This window comes from Rattus norvegicus, chromosome 5, assembly GCF_036323735.1.
Source record: "Rattus norvegicus strain BN/NHsdMcwi chromosome 5, GRCr8, whole genome shotgun sequence".
Lineage (NCBI taxonomy): Eukaryota > Metazoa > Chordata > Mammalia > Rodentia > Muridae > Rattus > Rattus norvegicus.
The window spans coordinates 111178771-111205220 of NC_086023.1; the positions used below are offsets into that span (position 1 = coordinate 111178771).

The following is a 26450-nucleotide window of genomic DNA, read 5'->3' on the forward strand; positions in this document are numbered from 1 at the left end:
AAGCATCAAGTGTTTAAGCATGTGAAAAGTTATGTCATACTATGCCTGCTTCTACAACAAAACACATTCCATTTACATAAGCCTTCCAGAAGTGTCTCCCATCTACCTAGTCTCAGGAGCCTTTTCCTTAGTAGTTCAAGAGCTCTCCTTAAAGCCCCTCCCATAGTCCCTCCCCATGGGCTACACTCAACACTCAGCAGCCTCCACATCCTGCTTCTTCTGCACTTCCAAAGCTGGACTAACATCAGACTCCCAAAGGCACGCAAACACTAATCAAGGAAAAACCAACAATCTACTGAAATGCCCTTAAAATTACAAGAAAAGGGGTTGGGGATTTGGCTCAGTGGTAGAGAGCTTGCCTAGCAAGTGCAAGGCCCTGGGTTCGTTCGGTCTCCAGCTCCCAAAAAAAAAAAAAAAAAAAAAAAAAAATTATCAGAAAAGTTATTTTTTGAAGTAATTAACAATTCTATTTTACCCATTAAGGAATACATATATGATATAAAAACCCCAATTACAAAATTACATGAGAGTTGAGTTTAGAACTCTTCTAACGTGTATCTAAGATAGTGTTATGAACGATTTGAGCATTTCAAAGAAAGTATTTGCATATATGGTGTGCTTTACATATTCTGGAAGGCTGTATAAATAGAGTTTTGTTTCGTTACAGGAGCAGAAGACTAAGAATGAGGCACAGATGACATGCTTCCTTAATTCCTAAGAAAAATTTTTGAGGTTTTAAGTCCATGTATATGAGTGAGGAAAAAACCAAATATTTGAACACATAGACGCCGATCTTTCTCAAGGTTGCACCTTCTGCTTCCTACATTACCTCACAGACAGCTACTTCTTTCTAGATGACTATACAACAAAGATAAACCCTCACTAACAACTCAGCTCATAGTCACTGTGTTTTTCTACCTCACAATTCTCTTAATAAAAATATCTTATACAAAGAATAAGAATATACACGGAAGCTATCACTGTCTCAGTAACTGTGCTTTATTTATTTTATTCTATTTTGACAGGGTCTCACTTTCTAGGCCTGACAACTCACCATGTAAGTCTCTCAGCCTTGGAGGGGTAGGGTTAAAGGCATGTGCCACCATACTCAGCTTTTAAGTTATAGTCACTGCTACTAAAAAGGCTTAAAGTATATCAATAAACAATCCCTCTGGAGCGTCAGCCCACATTCTGAGAGCAGTTCTCATGCAGGAATACCAAGGGAAGGGAGCGCTGGACGACTGGAGCAGTAAACAGCCAGGTATCTGACGTCCCCACCATTACTCCTAGACACTAGGCAAGGCTGACGAGATCCTCATGTCGACTGTGACTGCGAAAGCAGCTCAGCTGCAGGGGTGGCCCTTCCAGCCGAGATTCTCCCATGTCCTTGAACTTGCTGAAGTAATTAATGTCCTTTAACTATGATGACAGAGTGAGTACTTTGGGGATGCCCAGGTCAGGAGTAAACAGATGCTCAGAAAGTTGAGCTGCTGCACTGTGAGTCAAGGCTCTGTTAAAATAAGGTTCCCACTTAGAAGTGTAAAACTGACACAGGAGACTACTACCTAATTGGAAAGCTTTTTTAAAAAATTTAAAAATAAAGATTTATAGGCATTCAGGGACTTCCTGGTTTAAGACAAACCACATATGAACAGAAGAAATATAGCTAAATTGCTATAAGCAAGGGCCAAAACACCCTGGTGGCTACTAATTAATAGAAAGTCACAAACATCTCTTTCAAGTTTACAGTTTGCAAGTGTGGATGTTAACGGGAGATATGATTTGCTAAGCTAAATAAAAGCCTTCATTAACAAGAAGTGACAGGATCACAACCCTGCTGCTGATAAATTGCCAACACACCGGAGGCATCCGAGAAAGGGCTGCCCATGTAACATATTACAGCTTTAAAATGAGGTGCTGTAGAACATGCTGTTCTGTGACTGGGTACCAAGTGGAGCTGCTGCTATGTGAACTGTGTGTGCACAAGTGTGTACCAAGATGTACACGAGAGAGCCTAGGGACCTCCTCAGACCTCTACTCCTGTGTCCATTTCCACACACAGACTCAGTGCTGTTCAGAAAGCAGCCCTTCTCCCAACAGCGAAGGCAGCTCACAGGACTACTGAATGATTGGCTAGAAGTCACAGGGCAACTAAATGATTAGCCAGAGGTCATCCCTGGAGCCTGCTCCATATTCCTGGCAAACACAACCTCTGCAGTCCAACCCTGAAGCAGTCGATATTTTTTTAATACAGCATGGTTTGAAGCTGTATAAACTGTCATCAATTCATGTAAAAAGCAAAATTTCAAAGTACTTATCCATTACACAAGTTCTTTTCCTGTGTGGCTCAGGTAGATGGTTAAAACTCACTAGCTAGGAGACCACAAATGGAGAAAGTAAGGCTTTAATTATTCCCAGGGATGGAGAAGATGAACGGTGGTGTTAACACAAAGTCACTTTAAAATATTAACCTACCCAGAAACTAGCATTTAATTATTATCACATGGTAAAAAATGATGTTCCTTTAAAATATAGAAATGCTCAGTAGTTTAAATATCAAGGGCTTTATTACATATAATTAATCAAATATATGTATTGTAAAGCTAGCTTTCTAATAAACAGAATAACAAGGTCGATATATGCCAGTTTAAAAAATTACATGACATATTTACCTTTATTTATGCAACTTTATAACAATTACTTATTTAATTACTTACTTTAAGCAACAGAAACTGGAGCTGTAAGAGACTCCGCTATTAAGAGCTCTGGCTGCTCTTCCAGAGGACCTGAGTTTAATTCACAGTATCCATATGGCAGTTCACAATAGTCTGTAACTCCAGGTCCAGACCTACCCTTTCCTGACCTCTATGGGCACTGCATACATGTGGTGCACAGATATATAGGCAAAACACCCATACACATAAAATAAATTAAACAGAACTTACTGTATTAAAGAAATACTGGGTCCAAGAGACAAGACTGAGCAAGACCCAGTGGTACTCACCCAGAATCCTAGCTAGTTCAGCAACCGCGCTCTGCTCAGATTCTAAATACAAGGTCAGTCTGGGACACAGAAAAGGTCAAAACCAGCCTAGACAACTGGAAGAAACTTTATCTCAAAAGAGAAAAGTTAAGAGCAAAGGTGGAAGGAACCCTCATCTATTTGTCTAGCAAAGCCATAGGTTCAATCTTCGGTACCAAAAGCAGAATTAACGGTAAAACTTTCCATATAGGTGAAGGGCCTGCCTAGCATGTAAGGAATGTCCTAAAAATTCGAATCAATGTAGTTCAACATTAAAAACAGTCTAGACATCCAAGGTAGCTAAAGCCTGCTGCCCCCAAATACTCCTTCCTCGCCTGCTCCCCAATTCCCACCTTGTCTACTCAGGCCGCAAATAGCACTCAACTCCTTTTCCTTCTCTAAACATTCCAGGGGGAGTGGAGGTTAGTATGAGCCACTTCAGTGGCTTCTTTCTGCACGCGTGAGGACATGGAAGTGATGGAATAAAGTCCAACTAGGAAAGTGTCATATCCGTGTTATACCAATTACAGCGAGCATAAACTAAAGGAATCCAAAGTCCTGATTTCCTTGCAACAAACAACCAGGTAATACTTCAAACAAACAAACAAACTGATTTTAACTTCTCTGAGAAAACTAAAAGCATTTCAGGTAGATATAACGCTACAATAAACAGACCAGAGAACTACTTTAAGATACCATGTCATGGGGTTGGGGATTTAGCTCAGTGGTAGAGCACTTGCCTAGCAAGCGCAAGGCCCTGGATTCCATCCCCAGCTCCGAAAAAAAAAAAGGGGGGGGGGGGGAGATACCATGTCATACACTCGCTGTACTGTTCACTTCTATTCCCTACGGATAAAGGAAGTCAGGTGGGGATTTGTTTCCTGGTTCTCCTTTCTTCCTTGTCATCTCTGACTGCTCAGAAATGTTCTTACAAACAAACATACAGAAGAATCCTTTAAGATTCGCAGAGTGAGCAAACATCACTCTAGTCATTTTAAGGCAAATGTATGATCAGGACTGCAGGCGAGCAGTGAAGAATGTCCTTAATATGTATGAGCCCTGGATTCAATATCCAAAGCACACATCCATGCTCAAGAGAAGGAGGAAAGTGTGTCTTACAAGACTCCTGCAAACAATACTGCCTGAGTCTCTCCACTGCAGGAATGGATTCAAAGACAATTACAAATACAGTAACTCCTTTTAACGTTAAATGGATGCTGGGTGGGACAAAGGTTTTTTATTATTATTAACATTTAATATTATTAATATTGAAAATAGATTCTCCCCATACAATATATTCCGATTACGGTTTTCTCTCCCCAGATTCTCCCCACTTTCCCATCCATCCAAAGCCACATCCTTTCTTTTTCTCATACTAGCATACAAACAGGCATATAATAAGATAAAAAAATTAACATAGAAAACAAAATAAAATGGGGGGGAGCCACAGTATAAAAACACACTTAAACACGCACTTTCACAAACACAGAAAACCCATAAAAAAATACAAAAATGTAATATATAAGCAAAAGATATGCAAGAAGGGGGAAAAAAACCCAGACAAAGCATTGTGAGACAGAAACCGCCAAGAATAACATTGAGTTCCTTGTGTATTGGCCATTTACGGCTGGACATGGGCCTGCCCTTGGAGAAAACTAATTTTTCCTTTCTGAGAAGTCACTGACAGGAGATAGCTTCTGTGTTAGGGCTGGGGATATGACAGTTGTGTGAGAGCTGGGGACTCTTGGAAAGAGGAGGCAGAACTATGGCCTGTGGAAGACATCAAGGAAATGTGGCCTTGTAGACACACAGACACTATGGGAGCCTGTACAGGGACACAGATTTTTAAAGAAATAAAGTGGTTTGTTAAGCAAGACCTGGCAGAGTGGGAGTGTGAAAAGTTTTTTCATAAACTAGCAATTCCATCAATGGCTTATTTGATGAAGACTTTTAAGCTATGCAAAAATCAACAGACATACTTCATTGTCACTGCCTGAATCAATACCCTGAACAAGCAATTATTAAGAAGCCATGTTTGAGCCACTTTTGATGACAGATGCTTTTGATCCCAGCACTTTAGAAACAGAAGCACACCAATTTCTTGTAATGTGGGGGTCAAGCCTGGTCTACATGGGGAGCTCTAGGCCAGTCAGCGATACACATAAGACCCTGTCTCAAAAGAAAGAAAAGAAAACGCACTTACTTTACTTCAAAGTGAGATACAGAAGCACAACCCTGACTGCCAAGCTTGGAATTCACTGTATAGTTAGTTACGAGAGCAAAAGCTGCCTGATTGTGAAAATTGTATCCCAGCTGTTAAAGATTTCCAGGTCCACAGTGGATACAAACCAGGTGTTGCAGACTAGATCTGAGCCTTGAAGTTTACCAGTTTACCAAGAAAAATAAAAATTACAGGAACCCTGACACACCTGATAACGTAGTCGCTAAAAAAATTTACAACTAAAAGCCTGCCTCTGTGCTCAGCCAGAAAACAGGAGCTATTAAGGAAGAAAAAAATTCAACGAATGAATGACCTCTGCTGAGCACCACTTACCAGGTCAGGAGGTCCACATACTCTTTGCACTCATAGCACAAATCATAATTATAAATAATAAATCACAGGCCTTTTACATACATGTCCTTTGTAATAAGTCTATGTCTATGTCATAGACCCTACCTCCTCAGTACTTATGATCACATAGTGCAAGTGTTTAGGGAACCCTAAAAGAAATGTTTAAATTTATTTTGTATGGAGGCAGAGTGCATAGGCAAACTCATGTATGTAGAGGTGAAAAGACAACTTGTGACCATTTCTCCTGTCACGTGGGCTCTTGCAATCAAATTCAGGCCAGCAGACTTGGTGGCAAATGCCTTTACCAGCTGAGCCATCCTGCCTGTCCAAGAGAAAAATGGTTTTTGCTTTAAGTTCTGTCTAGAATATGAAGTTTTAAAAAGCTACCAGTAAAATTTTTAGTCGCCCAAAAAGAATAGTGGCTGTTTTCAAATGTTCACAAGCTATATAATAAAATGCCAATCAGTCTGTCTTATTTCTTTAAACTGAAAGCAAACACTAAGTATAGGGAACACAAAGAATGGCTGACTGCTGTGGCTTGAATGAGAGGCCCCAGGGAGCATGCATTAAAGGTTTGTTTCCTCCAGAAGTGTAGCTAAGAGTGGACCCTCAGATCTGAGCGTGTGGGAGACCCTTCGGCCACAGGTAACTTGCTTCTCTTTTTCCTGTTTGCTCCATGGCCCTCTTTCACAGTGACAGAAAGCTGGAAAACATAGCAACCAAAGTAAAACTAACCAACTAAAATTCCTTAAAGAGGAGGAAGGCCGGATGCAGTGGCTCACACCTTTAACACCAGCAGGCAGGGTGCAAAGGCAGGAGGCTCTCTGTGAGTTCAAGGCCAGCCTGATCCATATAAGTGAAATCCAGAATGCCCAAGGGTCACAATGAGAGATCTGTCTTAAAAACAAACAACAACAACCAACAACAAAAAAGAATTAAAAGAAGAATATTTTTCTCAAAATCTGTGGCCGTCTATGCTAATTTGAAAAAAAAAAAGAAAAACCATGCATTGAACTGAAGCAAAGCTGCCATGTCTCACAGAACGGAAAGAGCCCAGCTCGAAGTTCTCAACAGCTGTGTTAACTTGTGCTTCACCATGTACCGCCCTAAGTTACAGCTGAGCAGTGTGCAGTGTCCTGAGCAGTACCCCACCTGCTGGCTCTGCTCTAGCCGGCCTTGCCACACCGCCTACTGGGGCACTTGTATGCCAGAGGCACCCTGTTGAATCTGATGACCATATTTACTTAGATTTATACCAGTTTCACACAGCACACATGTATACAGATAACATGCATACTATATAAGTAGAACAATACACACTGAGATGGAAATCAAAAGGCATGTCAACATGCAGCTACTGCTTCTTGGTCCTAAACGTGAACTTAATGCTTCACAGCTTTACGGGGTGGGATGGGTAAAATCCCACTAACAGACATTTTTAATAATTTAAATATGATGTAAAACTACAGCTTGAGCACAGTTAAAGTACTATTTTTCCTAAAATTCTCCTACAGTGAATCAAATTGGGACAAATATTCAACTGAAACATTCTTATATAATTCTCAAAATCTATATCATCTGTCTCTGTATTATCTGCATTATTAACCAGGAGTTTACACAAACTTGGCAAAGGTAGCCTGAACTTACACTGTAAACAGACCAAAGTATGAAAACAGATTATGTTCAATCTGCATTCTTTCCCATTCACTGGTACCAACATCTCTGACCATGAAGTCGAAAAAAATGCAGAGCTGACCTTGATAGTTCCTAGAGGGACGAGAATCAAGGAGTCTCTTACCCCAGGGCTGTTCTTCTTGGTTCATGTTTGGACATCCTGTATCTTACTGAATATACAAACTGATTTTTTTTCTTTCTTGAAATAAAACAAGTTATATTTCTAAAAGCCCACCAGATTTAGAACACATTTGTTTCACAAAAGGAGCAAGCTTAAAAACATCAGGTCTCGAAGAATCTGTACTACAAGGAAGAAGGGTTATCAAATGTCACTCTCATTGAGAATACAACATACAGTATTTCAATCTTTCTTGATCTTAACAGCATCCAAAAATAAGTCTGCAGATGATGTCTCCATTCCCTCACTTATAGAAAACAACCCATATCCTTACTCCATACAGTTCCAAAAAAGTAATTCTGCAAGTCAAGACTGCCAGCTGGCAACAGGACGAGAGCAGCCTGCAAAGGAATCCTTTCCAGCAGTCACCTAGTCTCAGACCTAACATAATCCTGAGTAGAATCCCCGCCCTAAGGAACGAGTTGTGGTCATTCTCCTTTGAAGTGCTGCAGATTCCAGAAACCAGAAGCTGGTACAGCTGGCCTCAGCACAGAAAATCCCAGCAATTGGGATGAAGATAAGGCACAACTGCTGCTGGGTGACCCATTTTATCACAAATGCTCACAGCAGAAGTGAATATTCTCCAGACTTTAAAGCTGCCTGTGGATGGCCCTAGCCTCAGGCACCAGAGCCAGCAGGACTGCCAGAGGGAGAGAGAACTTCACTGGGGCAAGCAGGAAGAAAGGCACAGGATCTGGGAGTCAGAACCTTCCTTCCCTGCTCCTGCACTGCTATCCTGGAGCCTCACACTCCTCACAGGTGACTGCCAAGGGAGCAAATGTCAAGTCTCTGCACCATGTCATCACTGCCTGAAAGCAAGCCCTCTATCTAGCCTCTGACTCAAAAACTCCACGCTCTATGGCTTACTACCTTTTAGCTGTTGCTTGCAGAATGTCATCATCCTTTGTTGTTGCTCTTGTTTACTGTGTTTATCTCTTTACGGTGCCAGTGACTGACATGCTAACCACGTGTTCTGCTGCCACTCGCTCTATCTTCCTGGGATATACATCAAGTCAACAAGCATACAGGGCAAGACGTGTGCTACCCATCGCTCAGCACACTGACAACTTGACCCAGTCTTCTCTGAGCTCAAAGAGGTGGGCAGCAAAGACAAATACCAAAACTGGTATCTTTGCTGTTTTCAGACCCTAAACACTATGTTGTTTGTGAAGTTTAAGTGCCCCTACTATCCACAGAACAGTCTTAGAAGTCAAGCAAACTCAGGTGACAGTGAAAACAGCCAGCTCCATCTGAGGAAATAAACCTTCCCAACACATAACGGTGATCAACATGCAGGCTGTTCAAGCACCTTTCAGAATGAAAAATGCTTATATAAATGCTGTTACTACAAAAAGGGCATTTATAGACTGGAGGACAAGAAATGACAGGAGAAGGTTTGAAGCAGCTGCCCAGACATTTGCTCCTGGAAGATAGGGCATGAGGAAGACACAAGGATATGCAAATTTCTCCTCCATAAAACAAATGAGCTGTTGACCTATTGTCTCTTGACCTTGAAACTAAAGGCCTTATAAAAAGAACCAAAGAAACATAACCTTTATGAAAGTTTCGGGAAAACAACTGTGGGCCAGTGAGATGACTCAACAAGCAGAGGAAGAAACCAGTCACCCAATGATGCAAGTCTGGTGATTAGAATTCCAGCTAGAAATGCATGTAAAAGTAGAGAGGAGAGGACACAAACACAAAGTTGTCCTCTAACTTCCACAGATGCTGTACTATGTACGTATGCGTAACACACACACACACACACACACACACACACACACTGTTTTGAGGAGAGAAGAGAGCTAGTTTTATTTGACAAGAAAAGAAAGGAAAAGAAAACTTACCAAGGAAAGTTGCTAATCTATACGTAATTCTACTGAGACTAAAACTAAAAGAAAGGTTGAGCTTTGGGCCCATTCTGAGCCAACAGCAGACGCTAACATTCTCAGCAGCTCTCTGCAGCCACAACTTAAAACTTGGCAGGTTTTGCATAAATATTTTTCACCTATGCCTGGATACTTGGCAAATCAGGGAATAGTCACATATACCATGAAAGAGAATCAAAAGATCAGAAACCAGAAAAGGAGGAAGGGGCGGGGGGGGGGGTGGCACAAAACAGTAAATAAACACAACTGACTGGAAAAAGCCACACTTCTGTCCCCAGAGAGGTGTGCAAGAATCTGACCTGCTTACTGATGTCCAGAATACAAAGATAAATCTCTTTTCCCAATTTCTCAGTTTTTAAACTCTTGGGGCTGTAGGTGATGTTTATGGGATTAATATTACCTAACATTTTCTGACTATTCTTCTAAACAGACAGTAAGGAATGCTGTATGAGTTTCTGCAAAACTCTTGTATTTAAACTCTTGCACCATGTGATGGTGTAAAGCATTACACAACCTTCCTGGCTTGTGCCAATAGAAAAACAAAGGGACATGCTTCAGATCCACTGCGCAGAAGTACTGAGTGCCACCGCCACTCACATGGATGCAAGTCACTTACGGCCATGAGACTCACTCCCAGCCTTCTTCAGACATAGATCAGTCTGTGCTTTTTGTTTTTGTTCGGGGGAGGCTGTTAAACCTATTCTCAAGTCTTCACCAGCACCTAATGGCCAAGACACCCTGCAGGCTTGTCGACTATACACTACAGAAAAGATCAAACACAAACAACATTTTCATCTCAGAATCAGGTCATCAAGGAATATAGCTAATTAAGACTTAAATGCCGCTCAAAAGTAAGCGCAGAGTGTATATGAGCTAATCAAAAAATAAGTAGAGTTAATGCAAAAATCATTTTAAAGCTAAAGATATACTTTTGTTCATACTCAAAATAACATCAAAAAAATTAGCTGGGCCATGTAGGCTGTGCCGGTTTTTAAAACTGCCAGCATTAAGCTCCTATTATTCAGAAGAGTTTTTCTAAGATGTTCAACACAGTGACACATTCTGATTCATCGTTATAACTGGCCTAGCTCAAGTGGCTGCCAGGAGAGCAGGGCTTTGTGGGCATTGTTCATCCTCAGGAGCTGCATTAATGCTGGCTTGATAGAATAGGTCTTCATATCTGTTTGCCAGGCTGAACAAAAAGTTAACTAGAAATCTAAGTGCTTAAAGTCACTGAGGGAAAGGCTCTACACTGACATTTTCTACCTACTTAGCATTCATCTCACTAGACATTAACACACACCAAAGTTACTCTCTGCTATTCAAATCGTGCTATTATGCTCAGGAGTGGATTAATAATATCCACCTTCCTTATTGTAAAATAAAATTACAGCATTGGTCCAAACATGACATGTGGTGCCTCTTCCTATTTCTGCTGGCGCATCAGCTTGCTCTACTGCACACATGGGAGAGAGCTCACTAAAGGTGCCCTGCTGTTTCTAAAGAGGGGGAGAAAGGGCCGAAAGCTGAAAAAAGGAAGGGGAGGAAGGGAGAGGAACACAGATAAACCGCACACCTGGTAGCCTGTCCAATCAGCTCTTTTTGAAGCCATCTGAGAGGAGAATCTCTTTTCTAAGCTGACACCATCAGCAATGAGACTAGCAGGAGGCCAGGAGCCTTTTTAAATGGCTTGTAACATCCTATTAGTTTTCCCAACACTAGGAATCTGCTACGGAACCCAAAATACCTTTAAAAATAGAGACAGGCAAGCATCAGGCAAGAAAGTTCTAAGTTCTAAAACCCTCCAGGAAAGAAGGAAACAGTGAGAAAGAGGCACACATCTTCTAAAAGAGAAACTGCTTTTCAACCAAAAGGTATCGAAAAAGACTAAAACCGGGTTTCTCTAAATGAAGTTAAAGAAGAAAAATCTAAATCTTTAATGAATCTAAAATAATTCAAAGACTATTCTCAAACACACACAAAAGAATACAAAGTCTTTATATGAGTCAACTTTCTAATCTCTATGGCTCTGGGAGCTATAGTGTCTGTCACGATCACAAACATCTGCAAAGGGCAGGTAGTGTCCCCAAACTCAACAAAAAAACATGCTTAATCTTCAGGGCATAGTGGGCAGCTGTGTGCTCTGTTGCTGGGCCCCTTCAATTTTCCTGAGGCAATAAATATGTTTATGGGTCTTTTTTTTGTTGTTGTTGTTGTTCTTTTTTTTTTTTTCCGGAGCTGGGGACCGAACCCAGGACCTTGCGCTTCCTAGGTAAGCGCTCTACCACTGAGCTAAATCCCCAGCCCCCGTTTATGGGTCTTTATATGAAATTTCTAAACTCAATCTGTAACAACGACTCAGAACTTTTAAAAGTACAGTTGTCATGGACTAGGGGTGCAATTCAGCAGGCAGAGTGTCTGTCAAGCACACACATTCCCCTGAAGCTGGATTCCCAGCACCATAAAAACTACAATCCTAGCATTCTGGAACTGAAGATATGAGGACTAGATATTCAAGGTTATCCTTGGCTACCCAGAAAATCTGAAGGAAGCCTGGGATACATGAGACCTTATATTTAAAGAGAGAGAGAGAGAGAGAGAGAGAGAGAGAGAATGGGGCGGCGGTGTCACATGCCACTCAGGAGAGGCAGGGGCAACCTGGTCTACAGAGCAAGAGTTCTAGGACAACCAGATTTATATATAGAAACCCTGTCTCAAAAGACAAAAATGCAAAAATAAGAGTTCAGGCAATATTAAATCTTAACTAGCTGTATGTCACAACTGTCTGTGAGCCACATGTGGAACAAACATACACACACACACGCATTTCCCTTTCTCACAGCAAAGATTCATTTAGTCTCAGAAGATATTCTTCAGTGACTAAAATGTAAGAACACCCATCAGAGAGAATGAAAAGGTACCTAAGGAGAGGACAATAAAGGATCAAATAATTAGGGTCACCTAACCCTGGCTGAGATTAAGAAGCTCAGGAGAAAACTAGAACAAGGCTCAGAATTATAAATAAGAGACAAATGCTAATGCACAGGGGTCAAAGTGCACAGAAAGAGTGTGGGTGGTTCACATTCATTTATTACAGTGGAAGGGATGCTAGGAAATCCAAAAGTTCTGATGATGGGGGATGTACAGACAGACAATAAGCCATTCGTAGATGGGCCCTTAAAAGAACACCCAAGTTCTAAGAAAGAAAAAAAGAAAAAAGGCAACATGCAATGAACAGCACCTGGGGGAGAACAGAGCCGAATAAACTTACAGACAGACCGTGTGTGAATTAATTATCAATTGTGCTGACCCCGATTACAGACTGTGTATGTTACCGCATCTCAGACTGCTCTGTCCTGGCTGTCCTGGACTCTCCCACACCATGTCCCCAGAGGCCACCACAGTAAAGTAGCCAGTGAAACAGAAATGTCACACATTCTATTTTGAAAATCAGTTGGAAGGAAACAAGACAAAGCGTGATCAGTTCCAGGAATATTTTCCCTACCTTACCCAATTTGCTGGACTTATTTTCAAATACACTGTGACTTATTTGCTTTGAGAAATACCACATGTACTTCTGAAGGACCCAAATGATGCCTGAAGATTAAAAAGCCTCAAGCATCTTTGGAAAAAGTAGGCGTTTTCAGTAACTTACTTGGCAGGGTATCCACCCATAGTTTGTCACGGGTGGGGAGAGAGAAACATGGCTAATGTACCCCCATACACTCCACTTTGTGATGGAGGACCTAGATCCCACCCAGTACCCACTAAGAAGGCAAGCCAATTCAAACTAAGAAAACGTCCAACTGGCCATTTTAATGTAAATGCTGGAGCTTCACCATTTGATTTCTCACTGAAAGATGGGAAATTCGAATTTTAAAATTTATATTCCTAGAACATATTTTCAAGAAAAATACATTTTAAACTTTCCTTCTATGTGCATCAGCAGTAATATCTATATTATACTCCATACCGAAAATATTCAAGGCATAAATAAACTGGAGCGTTTGATTCTTCTTTTTCATCCATGGGGTGGGGAAAAGAACACAGTGGTGTGTTATATGGCTATAGAGGTAGCATATAAACATATGTGTGAAACCATGTCATGTTCAATCCCAAGCACCAAACACAGACACTTAAAGAGGATTTATAAACGACACAATGAAAGCCAAAGTATGGAAAACTAACTTAGAGTGAGTGCCTACCGCCACCTTTATAACTCACAAAGCAATTCACTGTCAGTATGCTCGCCTTGGTCCTTGAGATGAGGCAAGTGGGGTTAGGCAAGGGGGAGGAGTTGTTTAAAAGGTCCAGGACAAGCAACTAGAGTCTGCATTCAAACCTAGTGGTTCCCACCTGGCTCTGCTAAATAAAGGATCCAAACCTAAGTGGCAGCAGACCATGGAAGCAAAGCAACACAGCAGGAACCCGGCAACAATGTCCGAGGAGTGTGCCTGTGTGATAAGTATTGACAACATATGTATGAAAACAGGACAGACCCTAAAACAAACCAGGAGGAAAACAGCCAAGCTCGGAGCTATTCTTCAAAGAAAGCTACAGGCCCACGGGGATACCTCAACTAGAGATGGACTCTCAGTTCTAGCCAGAGTACTGAAATCCCAATTTCTAAATTTTAAATAATTCGTCTTCCAAATTTTAATAATCGGATTTCAGCAATCTTCGCTCCAGAGATCAAGAAGGTAAAAATGCTATGGAATTTTCTTTGTGTGTGCATTTCTCTAGAAGAAGGGCCTACAAGCTTTGATCAAATGCTCCCAGATGTTCAGATCCTAAATATTACACATCAATATTTTATATACTCCACAATAAGGAGATACAGAAAAGTAAACCTTACAAAACAGCTGGCACCATTTGCTCTAAGTAAAATCAGTCAAGAAAGTGTCTAAGAATACTTTAAAGTAACTTTGACCATGGCCCAAAGAAAGCGAAATAAAATGGAACAAAATAGCACTCTCAATAAACAGAGTTTATTACCCTCCTGATGTTTACAAAAATAGAGACAGGTGATATTTCACTAATACAGTCGTTAAAGTTGTTAAAATAATGAAATTCTCATAGCAATGGAAGAGTTAAAACAGTTAATACGAATATGAATTTCCTCTTTTTAATAACAGACTTTCTTCCCTACTATTAAAAAAATGGTATTTTTAAAAATGTAGAAAGCCTGGTGCACACCTTTAATCCCAGCAGAGTCAGATGGATCTGTCTCTAAGAGAGTTTGAGGCCATCATGATCTACAAAGCAAGCTCCAAGACAGCCAGGGCTACAGAGAAACCAACCCTGCCTGGAAAAGCCAAAAAACAAAGCAAACAAACAAAAAATAATCTTTTTTAACTTCTAACTTTTCTGAGGCAAACTCTTTAAGTTAGAGGGAAAAGTCATATATTAATCTACCACTATTAAATTGGACTAGGAAAAAAGAGATCCTTCCACTTATAAATTCAAATTGCACAGGGCACTAAAACAAACCTTCAGTATTTTGTAAATAAACCAAAAAAAAAAAAAAAAAAAAAAACAACTCATTTACCCTTTAAACACAATTTTTTTACTGAGAAAAAGTCCTTTTTTTCAAACTAAGATTTTTTTTTTCAAGTGAGAAATAGGAGCTGCATGTCGTAATTGGCTATTAACCGTCAGTCAGAAAGTGACACCATAAAAACTAACAAGATAGATGCATAGTAGGAAACTTCGCATTTAAAAAATGAAAGACTAAACACCCTGGTCAACTTGTTGTTAATGAGATTATAAACTTTGTTTTAATACCATGACACTTACAAGTACGACCGTTTTGACTGTTTCCCAAGTCGAATTCCTTCCCAAAACCCTTCCCTTTAGCTATGAAGATATCTCAGCAGGAATTATGTCATTGCACAAACTAGTCAGCAGCACTCAAAGCGGAAAAGAGCTAAGAGCACCAGTAAAACTGACGCATTCCAAGCCTCCGGAACAGTTCCAGAAACAGCGCCCTGTCAAAGCAGATTATTTTTATAAACACCAATGTCCAGAAATAAAGGATCAGTATCTGCGGTGGGTTGAGAATACACCTAGGACAAGTGTCGACATACAAGAATTGCCTTTGGTTTTTCCTCGTAGGCTCAGAGACACACAGAATTTTCTCTTGAAATGAGAAATTTTCTTAGTGACCTTACTACAAATGACAGTTATGAAGTATATGACCAAGCTAAAAAAAAAAAAAAAAAAATCAAGTTAATTTCTTACTAATTTTTTCCCTAAACACTAGTTAAGACTTGGGATTTTATAATGTTTTATTTGTACTACTGATTATGAACGTTGTTATTTAAGCTTACATTAAAACGGACTTTTTCATGTGCAAAATCCTTAAAGCATTGTTTTTCAAGCTTATAGATCTTCTCTTTTCTGAGTCAATGTACATCGTTTAAGATCTAAAAATAATAAACAACTAGCCATAAGCCAGCTAGCATCTTCAAGAAAGTTAACGCACAATTGTTCTTCCAAAATTAGAATAATATGCATTAGCAGATTTGTCAATAAGCTACAGCATGTGGATTCTGTATCACCAGTAAATGAAACTGGCCCAAACAAGTGACTATTCTACGTATTTTGTGTCTTCCAGACCAAGGTGTGGCCCCCAATAAGTACATGAAGCCTGCAATTACTTATCAACAAAATGACCAAATAAGAAAGTACCTAGCCAGGATAAGCTAATCTGTAGGTTCCAATACAAACCAAAAATTCGTATTTTCAAAGTACATGAAGCAAATAAGGAGTCATAAAACTGTTCAGATCCCAGAGTGCAGGAAGCAGCTCTGACTAAGAAAGTACCAAGCTAAATTATAAATAAAACCATCGGAAATATGCTGCATGGTCTGTCCAGCGAAGACCCAAGGCAGCAGGAAGAACTGAGGTGGAGTGGTGTAGTAAAGCAGTCAGGCCCATGGTAAGCCTGCATACAGAGCCAGAGCGGCACCCACGGCACTTAAAGCTAAGAGCTTTCTAGAAACCATCCCTCCCTCCCTCCCTCCCTCCCTCCCTCCCTCCCTCCACCTCCTCCCCCCTCCATATAAACATCATGGGAGACGGAGGTGCTAATGGGAACGTGACAATGTGGCAGTCTTAAGACTTCAAATGAGAGCAAAGGAACTGACCCTACCAGTCAGACAAACAATTAAAGATGACCAGTGTAAGTCAGAGTGTACGGTCCTTTCCAGGGGCAAGGAAAACAAAAAGCCTAAGGGCGATTTGCCACTATGTTGCTGGTGTTCTTAAACCATACTAATAATATCATAGATATTATCATACCGGAAAAAATATCACGGATTTAAAAAAATATTTTTTTGAGTCAAGAGAAACACTTGATTATAACTTAGTAGTCAGAGTTTTCTGGATGGCTGCTCTGCTGTGTCCTTTAAGAAAACTTGGGACTTGTTTCTAGAAGAGAAAATGGGAAAGAAAAAATGTTTTATATTAACAAGTACCAATAGCTGAGGACAGTTTGTAGGGTTCGGCCAAAACCACCTGTCCATACAAAGAATGGACTCTATAGCAAGGAACTGGTTGGAGGAATTGTGGCCGGAAATTGTGGCCGGAAGCCACAATTCTCCCTTAACATACTACTACTATGCAAGGAGGCTTAATTAAAATCACAAAAACCGAAAGCGAACTTTGTTTCTTTCCTGAAGAAAAACTATAAACAACTAAGGAAAAGTCAAAACCAATTCAGACTTCCAATGTCTAGCCTATCTTAGTAGGTGGAACAGGTTCCACCGTGATCAGGAAAACAGGTGGGCTCGGAGATACCGACCAGTACTAAGTATTCGGTCCACAGGAGTAGTGTGAGCAGTTGGAACAGTGTGGCACAGCTTAATTCCGACACCATGTACTACGTGGTAGAGGAAACAGGTACAGATCGGCTGGGAATTAGAGGTTTAAACACCTAAGGATCACTCTTTAAAGGGAAAAAAACAAACAAAAATCCCCCATGCCTCGTGACAACACAGTCACCCAAACAGGTAACAAGCCGCCTGTTTTAATCCCAGGAACACAAAAAAGGGTTGAGGGAGAGAGATGGTGAGAATGTGTTTCTTTATGGATTTGTCGAACTCCTCCATAGATGGAAAATAAAGACAAGAATTGTCGGAGCCATCCAGCAACCTGTCCCCATTTGCATACCCAGAGTGCCAGATGAGAAAGAAGATAGAGATCCTGGAGAGCTTTTTATCCTGCACACCAAAATGGAGACTCCGCGTCTGGCTTCCACCAAAAGACCACCACCTAGCACAAAATAGGAAACTTGAGGAATCTGGACAAAAGGGTCTAGAAAAGGCTGTCTTCTAACGCAACTCAACAGTATTTCAAAAAGGTTTCATTTAGGGAAACGGGCAAAATACCAGACTGACACTCAAGTCAATGGACTTTTTACACTAAGTTTTGATACTGAGCTATGTTTTTTATGAAAACAGAATTAAGATTAAGGATAAGATGGAAGAAAAATTGTTGTTTAAGGCTCTTTTGTCCTTTCAGAAGGTATTATATATCTAGGCACTGCTAAGCGCTGCTCTTTAGGGAAAAGAATTAAAAGAAAGCACATAACTGGTAGCAATTCCTCCTTTTCCCACAATTTCAGAAAATGTAAAGAGAAGATAGAAGATGGAAGTTTTCATCGTAAAGATGGCATATTAAATATACACACAATTTTAAATGACGGTCTGGACAGGTAAAACTTCAGGTTCAGCTCACACCTAGAGGTACCGTGTTTGCACTCAGGCCCTGCAAACTGGTAGGCTATTCTAAGGGATGACTGCTGGTCATTGTCACCTCTGCACCTGCTTGTAAATCCTGTTAGGTTGGACAGCCTAAATCCTTCAGTCTCCCCAGTGTGCTCACCAGTCTTGTACCAAGAGATTTTGGCCAGGCAAATGTATGAGTGAATGCAGCGGTACCACAGTGAGCTCCCTAAACCGGGGCGAGCTAGCTGAACCTGAAGCCTGCGAAGCAGAGCATCCGCGCTTCGCGCCACTAGCGCGCAGGCAGACCCCGGGATGCGACCGACCGCCACCGGCCGCAACCTCGCGCGGCTGCGCCTACCACGCAAAAAGGGATCACCGCGGCTCCCGCCCCGAGCGCCCACAGCCTCACGCTACCCCGGCACACCGCGTGGCCTCTCCAAGTCTCCAGGCGCCGTCCCAGGTGGGCACACGCCAGACACCACCGCCGCGCTCCCGCACGAAGAGCAGCTGCGTGTCCTCCCACAAGGCGGCCGAAGGCTCCACAGGAAGCCGGCGCTGGGGCGGGAAGCCCCCTCCCCCCACGCCCCCTCCAATGCACTCACCTGCGTCTGGGCGCAGTTTCCCGGTGGCGCTACACGCCGCGGTGCAGAGTACGTCCACGCCCGTGCACGCGGCTGGCGCCACCGGCCCCGCTCCGCTCCCAGGCCCACTCGGCTCCCGCCGCCCCCCTGCCGCCCCGTGCCCACAGGAGGGGCGGTGCCGGGTGCCCGGTCCCCTGCAGGAACTTCGCGGGTGCTACCTCCACTGTCCCCCCTGGCGTTGTCGCCGGGCCGGCCCGCGCTCCGGTGGAAGCAAGCCGGATGCTGCCTAGGGCTGCGGTGGACACCTAGTCCGGGCCCCAGAGTCCTGGCTGGAGCCCGCGGAGGAGCGGCCGTCCCCGCCCCCACCCACGCCCCCCTACACTTGCCTGCTGCGGCTCGGCTGCAGCTCCCACGGCTCGCGCCGCCGGCCGACAGCACCGCTCAGAGGAGTCACGCTGGCGGCGGCGGGAAGGCGGACTGGAACACGACGGAACCCCGCCCTACCGGCCGGCTGCTGCCTCAGTGACGCTGGGGCGCCGCGGTCCCGCCGTTTGTAGCAGGGCGGGGAGGCGGGGCTTGCCTGGCAGCGCGCCAGGAGGCGGGGCCCAGGAGAGCTCGCCACGCCGCCCGCCGGCTCGCGTGTGCCCAGCTCCGCCACCCTCAGGGGCACATGCTCCCGCCAGGCTCCTCCACTGGGCTTCCCGGGGCGGAAGGGGCAAGTTTGCATCACACTGAGGGATTGGGGCAGTGACCCAGTCGCAAACCGGGGTCACTTTGGGCATATATGCGTGCGCGAAGTGTAGGTCTAGATATGCACACAGAATACCTGTTTTTCAAGAAAATTTAAAGGCTCTTTTTTCCCTTCGCCCAAAGGTCCTGTCCCTCGACGGAAAACTAAAGCCCGGCTGCGCCTTTCCACCTCCCTAGCCAGTATCTGAGAGCTAAATAAGCCCTGAGTACCTGTGCAAGGTGCTATACCCTGCTTCAGATGTGAAGTAGGAAATCCTGCACTCGACCCTGCATGCACCTGCCGTGAACCACATCCTCCCAATGCCCCCACACCAGCCGGGCAAAGGCCCAGCTCCGAGGGGGCGTCCGAGTGCTGACCATCCCCAGCCCGCTCCTTCACTCAGCTCAATCCCCTTTACCCAGAAAAACCTGCGTCTGCCCTGGACCCAGACCCAGGATCGGGAGACAGAGCCGCACACGTTTTTTACACCTGCTTGGCGGCTTAATTACCAGAGCACCTGTCGTACTGGGATTTTTTTTTCCTATTATTAAAAAGGTTTCGGTTTTAACCCTTCCCTCTAGAAAACTACATTTAAAACCATCACCTGTCATACCTACCTGAAATTGCAGGAGGCAGGAGGAAAAGAACTGAACAGTGGGCGATCGAGTCGCCGCAAGAACGTGACGGAGGTTACAGCTTCAAGGACATGATGCGGGTTTGATGCAGCAAGGTTCGCTAAGGGCGCCCAGAGCTCCCCGCCCCCACGCGACGGGCGGGGAGGGAAGACTCCTCTATCCCAGGGATGGGGGGGGGTGTAAATTTACCCTCTAGAGGGAAGTGAAATCAGGCATAGTAAATTAGGGAAAACAATTATGGTCAAAATGGAGACAGGCCATCCTCAATTTGGAAGACCCTGGTTGGGGACACCAGAAATAGCTGATTGATTCAACACCAGCATTTCTGTGTCACCCCAAATCAGACAGATTTAAATGACCTTAACTGACTTTGTGCGGGTTCCTGGGAAAACTGCTCAAAGCGCCTGTGCCTCTTTGACCTCCCTCTAAACAGTTAGTTGTAATATTCCCGTCCCAGGCATGCATTAGTGCTAAGAATACCAGTTTTGACATGTTGGAGAGAAATGGGCCTACCCAATTTGTTAATCTAGACCTGAAACCCTTCCAATGCCCTTCACTCTACTTTCTGAAGATGTCTGCTTGAAGTTAGACCTCTCTCAACAGATACTTCCCAAGTAGGCTAAACCACATTGGTCTACAATCTTCATTCTCCTACAGAACTGCAAAATGGGTTAGCTTTATAAAAGGAATGCCCAAGTCCAAAAGATGGGGGCGGGGGCGCAGTTTCAAGGGTCTGTTAAGACAGGTTCAAGGAATGGCAGAGATAACAGAGGGAAACTGCTTTTTAATTAAACGCTTAAAAGATGACTTTGAAACATTCAATGTTTTTCTTTTTCACTGACTTGTTTGCTCCATTTTGATCTCTCAGACGTCCCATTTAAGAAGCCATTTTACAAGGATTATCTTTGGAGCTCAAACATCCCTGACCTTCCTTACCCCCACAAAACACAAGCTCCCTTTCCTGACCTTTAGGAAGTGATTATCACTTAGGAAGATATTTTGTTGGGTTACTATTGTCTATGTTATAACCTGTCCAACTCCCCTTCATTTTAAGCCTATCTTTTTAGGTTGCAATTAATAGTAGGCCCAGAAAATAAAGCATATATATACACATCCTACCCCCACTATCTGGGAAATAGTTCTAATAAACAGGGATGTGGAGAAAGGTTGCAGGTTTAGAATCTTAGCCAAATGGAATGTGTGTACATGAGTGGGGGAAGGGGCAGAACCCGTTCATTTAAGGGAAGAAGTGCTCGGACATTCATCTCGGTCCATCAGTGTTGAGCGTGAACACTAAACGGCTGGTTATTTCTCTCACCCTCACCACAATAAAGCCAGATCTGGGCTGTAGTTAGAAAGGAGAGAAGATAACCAATCTCCAGGTCTGTTTTGGTAACAGATACTTGAAAATGGAAAATTGGGAACGTATCCACCCTCCAATCTGCCACAGTTCTACAGTTTTCCTATTAATTCTTTATAGACGTGAAATAGGTGGGCACGTAGCAACGTGCTGGGCATAAATTAAGCAACAATGGCCACGAGAAGTCCTGTCTGCCAAAGAGCTACAGGGTGGGCACTGCCACCTTGCCATCCCTACTTGCCCCCCCCACCATGCTCTAGGCAGAGTCGGGGTGGGGGGGAGAGGCTGGCAGAGCGCTAGCTTTTGGAACCAGCCTGTGGGTGGGGTAGGGAGCTGTGAGAGATGAACCACCCCAGCCAGCATTGTAGCTTGCCCCCATACTTTGCGTCTTGAGCACCACTCGGCGCTCGCACGCACACATTCGCCCACACCCCCTCGTGCCAATAATTTAAACTTCTCCGAGGCAAAGCCAGCACCTCGGTCCGCCACCACCTCCCCCGCCCTCGCCGCCCGGCGAGCATCCTCCCCCTTTCCCACGTCTACCCGGATTCGCTCTTTCGCAGTAGAAAGCCGGCTGTTTTCCCCTGCAGCCGGAGAAATCTCAAAAGTTAAGATGAAGCGTGTGCCTGTCTGCCCAGAGTCTGGTCCCAACCATCTTTCTCCCGGCGTCAGTTTTAACAATAGCTACTCGAGGAAGGGGAGCTGCAAGGAGGGGCTGAAGGCTATACAGCCGACTCAGCTCCCTGGGTAGCTGCGATGCCTCCTGGCTGCCAGTGGGTCCCCCTTTCCCGGAAGGCGGGCTCCGCTGCGTAGGACCAAGGACAGGGCTTGGAATCCACTGCCCAAGCGCCCAGCACCGCGAGGCTCCCAAGCAGCCGCCACTTCACACACACAGCTCCAAGGGTCTTATTTACGCTTTTCTGAACAAAGGGAATCTCATATCCGGTACAGGCTCAAAGATTCGGCCCTAAATTGGCAATCTTCTTTTAAATCTGAATTACGATCATTGGGATCCGTGAATCAGAGTCCTCGATTCTGGCAATGATGAGTTTTGACAGCTTCTAACCACCCCAGCCCCAGCCCAGCCCCAGCCCTCAGGCTGTATGTACTTTTTTCCAGGCAACTACAACTCGCTGCCTGGTGCAACATCTAAATTCCATCTGGCAATCCCATCTCCCCAGCACATGCTATCTGGTTAATGCAATTAAGCTGAGGATTTTCCCCACTGGTCTAATCTGCCAGGAAGTCCAGGCTTCTGGTTTCCTCAGTCCTCCGATTCCTTTGCGAAAGTAGAGGCATGCATCCCCCCCCCCCCAACATTCAAGTTATCCCTCTCTTCCCACGAAATGAACTTCCAACCTCAACCCGAAGCTCACTCAACATCTAGCCTCCCATTGTAGCCTGCTGTAGCCTGACCACATTTACCACTTAAGTTTCTATCGTGACATTTTAAAATATTCAGTACGTTAAGCATGCGTTCACTGTCTTTCAGTCTGGCTCTCAAGAATTAAAAAAAAAAAAAAAAAGCAAAGCAGTCGCTTTGAAATGAGGCAAACATGTGCAATTAACTTCACATTCTGTATTCCGCTCACTTACAGGTTTTCTGGGTTTGCCAGCGCATCGCTGCAACTAATGATTAAAGAAACCAAACCGAAACTTACCTTTCTCCCTTAAGGTTTTTGTGTGTGTGTATTTTTAAAGTAACGGTGCAGTTCTCCCAATAAGGATGAGCAAGAAGCTGCTGGATAGTTCTCTTAAGACAGCACGAAACCTAAACTGTGCTCGGCTTAAAAGAAGCAAATAAAAAGAAATGCTTTCGACCCCAAAGTCCAATGCTAAAAGAAATGATGAAAAAAATATGAAAGGGGAGGGGAAACTTAAAAAAGAGAGTTTAAAAAGACGGAGAGACTACTCCTATTGCCGTTCAACTAAACAAAAAGGTGCAAGAAAAACAAACCAAGGAACAAAGAAAAGAGACGAAAGAACGTTTTTTCAAAAAGACGATGTCTTTCTCCGTGTTGCTTTTTAGTAGGTCGCTACAGAAGTAAGCTGCTGCATCTCTAAGTGAGAACAGAAATAAGGGGGGAGGACGTCTTAAAAGGGAGGTGGACTGGACCACAGATTTATAGCACCGTATCACCAACCCCTTCTCTGCCTCCGCACTGCCGTGTGTGCAGCTGCTCTGCCAGAGTCCTATCCCGGGCAGCACGCGCGGAAGTATACGCCGAGTTGCGCCACAACGCAACATGCTCATCGCCTCAGGTTCCTGATTGGGCGAGACGCTTCTATTGAGGCCGCCCAGGCGAAGCTCAGCTAGGCGATTGGCTAGGGACTTATGTCACTCTTGAGAGCTCAATGGAGTCCCGTTTCAAGGTAAGTTGTGCCGGGAGGTACACACTTAACACTGGCGGCGAAGGGAAATGCAAGAAGCAAAAATGAGATGGGAGAGAGCAACGTGGGAGGGTGGAACTGTACTATGAGAGTTTGCGATATGGCACCATCTATTTTTCCTCTTAAGTCTTTCTGCTTCCGAAAGATTCGTTTTATTTGCCCTCACGGCTGCATCTTTGGCATATTTCTTTGTAATAGTAAACTGTCCGGTATGTATGAGTCATCGAGAGCTCCTCTCTTTGATTTGAGAGGGATGAACGTACACTCATTACTTGTCCGCATGCCTTTTTCGGTTTGTGTTCCAGTAATCTTTACATCTGTGTTAGATACTAGGTAACTGTATGTGTCTCTATTTTAATCTCTCTCTCTCTCTCTCTCTCTCTCTCTCTCTCTCTCTCTCTCTCTCTTAGAATAAGAATGAAATAAAAATGATTTCAACCTAATCTGTACAGTTTGAACTAGCTTTCAATTTATGTCAGAATTAAAAAGGGGGTAGCAAAGACACCCTATTTAAAAAAAAACAACAGGTATTGAATTGAAATAAGGTCCTTGACTTGAAAGTAAAAAGAGCAGCTGTATATAAAATTAAAACAAGCCACTCCTCTGCATTTGCTGGCAATACAGATCTTGGACCACACATGGATTGCTGACAGTGAGGATAGTTCAGCCTACACCAGGGCTTTCTGAGTATTCAAAAGTTTGATCGGTTGACCAAGTGCTGTCTGTGTCTTTGCTTTGTAGATGAAGATTTCTTTATTCATACCCCATGTTTGATTAATATTCAAGAGGCTGAAGTACAGGTTTATTCATACTTATTTCTCCCTTTAAGTGAAAGTGAGATTACTACATTTGCCTCGATTTCTTTATAATGAGAAACAATATCCACCTAACTTAGTTCATTTCCAGATGGGATTTTTTTTTTCAGTTTTGACAGATAGCATCCAACTTCCTGAAGAGTACATTTCTTACATAATCCATCTTCTCTCAACAATTATTTTACTACTATGTTTATCTGTAACTGGTCACTGTCCATGATAGCGTAAGAGAGGGAAAGCACTGATACGAGGTAAAGACCACAAGAAGATGAAATGTCAGAGGGGAAAGAGAAAGATGGTCTGAGAGCAAGAGACTGGGGAGTAGGAAGGAAATCGGTGTTCCTTGAGCATGTCCTTGAGTTTGATGAATGATTAATGTAAAGAACTGGGGACCTGTTTGTCTCCCATTGAACCTGTGTAACAGCGTCTAAGTTATATTACTTGAACAACAACAATTGAGGTTGGGAAGTGGGGCCTGAATCTGTGTGTATAATTACCATTGATAATTATCATTTCCATAGCTCCCACCTCCTATTTTTTATATAACTATAGCTCCATGGGGCTTAATTTTAACTTAAAACCATTAGCTAGTCTCCAGTGAAACTACAGACAAATTAAGGGAGAAACAGTAGCTTGAAGGAAAGAAGCCAGGAGACTAAACATAAGAAAGACTGCATCCCTATTTACAATAGAAATATGAATAACAGGAGACTGTCAAATCCCTTCAACTCCTCTCACCTGCCAGCTCTGTGCATGGGAAAAAAAACTGACAAAAGTGCACTACTGCTTGATTTATTCATTTATGAGTGAAATGAATTGTATTTTCTCCTGGTGACCACGTTCACACTTTGATATTGCATTTAGTCCCATACATTCATATAATCATAGCACTTTGAAGAGGATCCTTACACTTGTAAATACATAAATACCTCTTTATGGGAGGAAACTAATAAAGACATTGCATGGAAAAATAATAAAGCTGTTCATTCGAATGCAAAAAAAAATTCTGAATTCTGAACATTCTGTATATATGGGTTTTTTTTTCTCGGTTTGGCAGAGGAGGAAATATTTTCAAACATTGCTATGTTCAACATGTTGGTTTTTTTCCTTTACATATGGCACAGATGACTTGGGAAGTTGAAATTATCTTAAAATGGTATTTTGCTCCTTAAATAATACAGTTGTTAGATTTTAAAATCTTTAGAGAGATAAGCAACATTTGCTTTCCTGACTTTTAAAAGTAAAATGACAAGTGATATCTGGATGTAGATCTCACTGTGTAATTTACATGCCATACCCTGAAACATTAAAGTACACTGTGCTTCTAGCAATTAATGAAGACTATGTGCAAACATCCCACCTAAATTAAGCACAAATTGTAATCAACACCTCTTGATTCATAGCTAAGGAAAAGAATTATCCTTAGCACCTGAACTTGCATCAGATAAACAGTCTTTTCATGATAATTCAAATTCTGATTAAGTCATGTGAGGTCTGACATTCTCTGTGAAGTTGCAGCACTGTTTTGACTGGAGACAGAAAGGGACGAGAGGTTTGAGGAGCTTCCAAAAGCATGGAGACAAGTTGGGTGTTGGTAAAATTGCAAAGTAGTGCTTTTCAAAGCTGAAATTTAAAGAATTCAATTGGCTATATTACTGAAGTGTTCTCATAAGAGAACATGGCCCTCATAGGAATACTAAAGCCATCGTGGACAGTGTTGAGATGAATACCTCCCTTATACAAGCCCTTCTACAGGAGAAGGGGTGACTTGACCATAATTAAAAGGTTCTGCAAACTACTTGTAACTTTTTAAAACAGTGAATAGAGCAATTCGGCTATGCATGAGTTACTGTTTAACTTGGCTTGGAAATTCT

At 42.9% G+C, this 26450-nt stretch overlaps 1 protein-coding gene across 20 annotated transcripts in view; it reads right to left on the reverse strand.

The window, feature by feature from the left end:
* Positions 1-23571, reverse strand: part of Elavl2 (ELAV like RNA binding protein 2) — a 125637-nt gene extending 102066 nt beyond the window's left edge. For 4 of the 20 annotated variants that reach the window (XM_063287229.1, XM_063287230.1, XM_063287227.1 and 1 more), the window contains exon 1: positions 19032-19183. The gene's annotated coding sequence lies outside the window, so the exon portion shown is untranslated. Of the gene's footprint in view, positions 1-17507; positions 18358-18666; positions 18873-19031; positions 19185-19992; positions 20098-23031 lie in introns of those variants that run through there. The other 16 variants (XM_063287239.1, XM_063287238.1, XM_063287232.1 and 13 more) reach the window with 12 other exon arrangements.
* Between the last annotated feature and the right edge of the window lie 2879 nt (positions 23572-26450).